Genomic DNA, 4,652 nt, shown 5'->3' with positions numbered 1-4,652 from the left:
GCAACGAACCGCACAGCACGAAGAAAACGTTCCCACCCACCTGTTCAAACCACGTGGACATGGTATGCGCCATGGCAAATGAATCAGAACGCCAATGCGTACATTGACGAGATTCATACACGATTGGTGGATGCCTTGGAGCAGTGGAGGTGTGGTGAGAATTATATAGATGAGTTACAAATTAAATTGGACGAGGCACAACGGCACGCAGACGAGGTTCAGGAAAATTATGAGCATGGGGAGTCGCAACAATTGGCCGATGCACAGGAATGAATTTGAGGGCTGGAAAAGGACTTCGCCAACACAGACGAGGTTCGGGAAGATTATCTGCACAGGGACTTGCAGCGATTGGCCGATGCACAGGAACGAATTTGGGGGCTGGAAGACGACTTGGCCAACACAGGCGTGGAACTACGTGGAGAAATGATTAAAGTAGAGTGGTTTACCCGTAGGGTGTTGGAATATGAGAAGAGCGAACTGAACAAAAGAATAGAGGAGGAGCAAATTAGTAACTCCCAGGATAGGAAGAGCTTGGAGGAAGAATGGAAACTGAAGCTGGAAAAGGAAAAACAGGAACACGATTTGGAATTGAAACAACTGAAGGAAGAGGTAAGATCAGGCAATCAGAAAAGAGAAAGCCGAAAACAGAAGATAAAAAGAGGAGAGAAATATCTGGAGCAAGGGAAGGAAGAATTGTTGGAAAAGTCAAGACAGTTCAAGGAACTACAGGAAGAAATGAGGAAAGTAGAGGGGAGTACCCATAAGTTGGAACAAGACAAGAGCAAACTGAACAAAATAATCGAGGAGGAGCAAATTAGTAACTCCCGGGGGAGGAAGAGCTTGGAGGAAGAATGGAAAACAAAGCTGAAAAAAGGAAAACGGGAATTGGAACTATTGAAGGAAGAGGTAAGAAAATGCAATCAGATAAGAGAAATCCGAGAATAGACGAAAAAAGAAAAAAAGGAAAATCTGGAACAAGTAAGGGAATACTGTAAGATATTGGAGGAAATGAGGAGGGAAGACTGCAAAATAGATGTGGAGATGAGCAAGGAATTATGGGAAAAAGCTTCTGAGTTCCAGAAACACCAAAGCAAAGTGAGGGAATTACAAAACGAGCTGAAGATGTTAAGAGAGGAAAGAAAGAGAACGGAGAATGAAACGCTAAGGAACCACACTGTGCAGATCGAACAGTTAGAAGCCAAAGCAAGATTAAAGAATGAGATGGAAGAAAGAGTAGTGAAAGAACAACGAACGAAGCAGGAAAGGGAAATCAATCAATTGAGGGAAACGACGAGATTGGAGAAGGAAGAACAAGAGAGACGGTGGGATAGGAAACAAAAAGAACAAGGAATGAAGCAGGAAAGGGAAAGCAAACAAGTGAGAGAAACGAAGAGATTGGAGAATGAGGAACATGAGAGATGGTGGGATAGGAAACAAAAGGAATATGAATTTGAAATTGACCAACTAAAGGAGAGGGCAAGGTTGGAGTACGCGGAGATGGAAAAACTCCGTAAAGATAACGAACAACTAAAAAGGCTCAGAGAGGAAGAACGACTCAAATGGAAAAGAAAATGGAGCCAGGAAGTAGAACAGCACCATAATGTGGGATGTGTGACATCACCACAGGGAGGAATGTTAGGGTGCGGGACTTTATTGACATCACTCGTCAGATGAAACCACAATTAGAGCAAACCCTGGTGAAGGAGACATTGAGGGAGCATTCGGGGTTGTTGACGTTTGAAACACATTTTGAGCAGGTCCAGCATGTGGAGCTGACAGCCCCAGATGTGTGTGGCGAAACGATGATGAGCAACCTGCTGGAGAGACGCGACCGGACCGAGGTGACTCAAACGAAACAGCTTCGTGGGCACATGCATACATGGTGCGGACGATGAGCTTAAGGTAGAAACTAAATTTTATGTTAATGAAGAGACTCTGTCCGATAGGGTGCACGCATGCGTGACCGCTGAATGTGAGTGTGGAGCGCCTGTGAATGAATGCGGTGAGTCCACAGGCCAGACTACAGCACCTGTGTGTGCTGCCGAGGCCAAAACGTGTGTGGGTACTCACGTGGCGTTCGGGAATGTAACCCTGGAATGCGAGGCAGTTAGTCAGCAGGCAGGCAAGGTTGAATGTGTGGAAGGTCAACACATAACCTTGGAATGTGTGCAGCCTGCTGTGTGTGGGAGTCTTGAGCATAGAATGAGTGGTGACCTAGGGAATAGGTGAGTGGTGCAAGGGAAAATAGAAATGCCACCAGGACAGAACTTGAGCCAGGGGACGGAAACCATAATGGACAGCTCCGCATGGGTTCTTACAGAGTTGGAGGTGCTGCATCCAGGAACAGGCTTTAGAAATTGGATTTTGGTTTCTCTCTCAGCCTCACAGGAACTTCGGGGTAGAGCACAGATGAGTAGCAAGCGTCACTGGCATGTGTCACATACTCCCAGTACCCATTTCAGAACAGGAAGGGGCCGGCAGCAACACCGCCGTGTGTCACTCGGTCTTCAAACCTCTCTGAGGACACGAGGGGGTTGGCTAGCTGAGTGGAGTTTACCTGATTTCTGTGAACCCTGAAGAAGAGGGGGAGGCCGCTTCTCTGATTGGGGTTTACTTGACTTCCGCGAACCCTGGAGAAAAGGAGGGGGTGGACCACAACCCCAATTGAGACGTGACCCCTTTGAGACATGGCGGAAATGCGGCGGGGTCATGTAATGGGTAATGAGGGATTCACTCCCTCACTCCCCTTCCAATGAGCTAAAGAAGCAGGCCATATGGGGATGTGAAAATTTTGATTGGAAATTATATCGAGAGTGATTGCAAATTGAGACTGACAGAAGGGATAAGAGTGGCATGAGTGGATTTGGATTATTATTGAAAAAAAAAAAGTGGTGGAGGCATCACAGGCAGAGCGTTAAACACACCTGAAACAAGTGGATGGCAAAGAGTGGCTTGTTTGAGGAAGGACTGAAATGCCTGGTTGGAACCATGCAGAGGTTCCATGGGGCTGGTGAAGAGATTTTGATGTTTTGTTTAAATTGTGGGAAATAAACGATTGGGGCAGTATGGAGGAAGCCAGCGGAGGACGGACGTAGTGACAAATTGATTGGGGTTTGATGAAAAAGTGTGCCAGTTAAATTTGATGACCAAGTGGGATCCGAGGGACTGGTGTGTTTTTGTTTTCACATAAAAGTGAAAGGTGTTGGATGGAGTTATGGGCTGGGTGTGTGACACTGTGGAATGAATGATTAAAGTGATTGTGCAAATGAGGAGAGTGAGTGCGAACAACATAACCTGTCGGTAGGAGTCTCCTAACCAAGTTAGTGTAGGTTAGGGAGACTTAGAGGATTCGACATGGATTCTGGCTGCTGTTCCATTGTGCAGGCAGACTGCTAGGGGTAGGTGCAGGCCGAGGTATGGTGGTACTGGCTGAGAGTGTGATATGGTATTGGAAGTTGGTGGGTCGGGAGAGAGGGCACCAGGGCTTTGGGGGTTCCTGGCAGGTGAAGGCTGTCGGAGGTGCCATGAGAGCACGGTAGGGTTCAGTGCCAGGAGAGCACGGTAGGTTTAGTGCCAGGTGAGCACAGTATAGGTGCTAGGAGAGCACAGTATGGGTGCTAGGAGAGCACCGTATGGGGGCTAGAGAGAGCCACCGCTTAGTTAGGAGTGCCAGAAGCACGCTCAGGTGAACCCCGAGGTCGCTGGCTGTCCTCCACCCCCGATTGGAAGCAGGCAAAGAGGCCTAGTAGTAGTCACACTCCCCCAGCCAACGAGTTATGCCGAGCACCACCAAATGAAAAAAAGACAAATAAGGGCCTTGCCCAGGTTTAATAGAATGGAACAGTGTGCCAGGTTGGGAAAGATGGGTCATGAGGATCATTCTAGCCATAGCAGGGTTTGTTGCATTGTTTGGAGATAAAAGTAAATGGTTAGGTTCGATGAACTCTCCTCTGCACCATTCATGTGTGACACCTGGTATGAGTAGTGTTGATGGGAAAATTTGTTAGTAAGGGCCAGGCTAGGTCACCCTCTCCAAGTGCCAGAGAGGCCACCAGTACGTCATGAGCACACACCCACAAAGATAAAGTTTGAGTAAGAAACACACCATCCTGTCTATAAAAGAAGAAAAAAAGAGAAAGAAAGAAAAAAAAGAGAACTTAACCAAAACAAGTCCTGCCAAAACAAGTCGGGCAAGGAAGGTTAAGGGTACACTCCATCTCACCTGGTCTGAGGTCATCACACCCCCTTACGTTCTCAAGAACGCCTCCAAACTGCATTTGTTTACCATCGATATCACCGTGCCACCATTGCTGTGCCAGCTGCTGTCCAATGCAGGGCTTGTTGCCTGCTGATGCTTGTGAGTAGGCCATATGGGCCAAAGTATTTTTGTGGGCCATTGAGGCCAAAGTGCTTTTGTGGGCCGTTGCAGCCGAAGATTCATGCCATTTTGTGGGCCGTTGCGGCCGAAGATTCATGCCATTTTGTGGGCCGTTGCGGCCGAAGATTCATGCCATTTTGTGGGCCGTTGTGGCCAAAGATTCATGCCATTTTGTGGGCTCAGTGGGCCGAAGAACTGTTTGTGAGATTAGGCCACTGGGCCGACTGAACTCACCTGGTGAGACGCCAATAAGACCACGAAGTGAGGAAACCCT

At 47.8% G+C, this 4,652-nt stretch overlaps 1 pseudogene; it reads left to right on the top strand.

Moving 5' to 3' along the window:
* Nucleotides 1–3,486, top strand: part of LOC147034667 (uncharacterized) — a 4,313-nt pseudogene extending 827 nt beyond the window's left edge.
* The last annotated feature ends 1,166 nt before the right edge of the window (nt 3,487–4,652 follow it).

Source organism: Eptatretus burgeri, chromosome 1 (assembly GCF_056783735.1).
Source record: "Eptatretus burgeri isolate ZD-2024b chromosome 1, Ebu_testis_v1, whole genome shotgun sequence".
In the NCBI taxonomy this organism is placed as follows: Eukaryota; Metazoa; Chordata; class Myxini; order Myxiniformes; family Myxinidae; genus Eptatretus; species Eptatretus burgeri.
The sequence above is the reverse complement of the archived record's forward strand: the minus strand, read 5'-3'. Positions and strand labels throughout refer to the sequence as shown.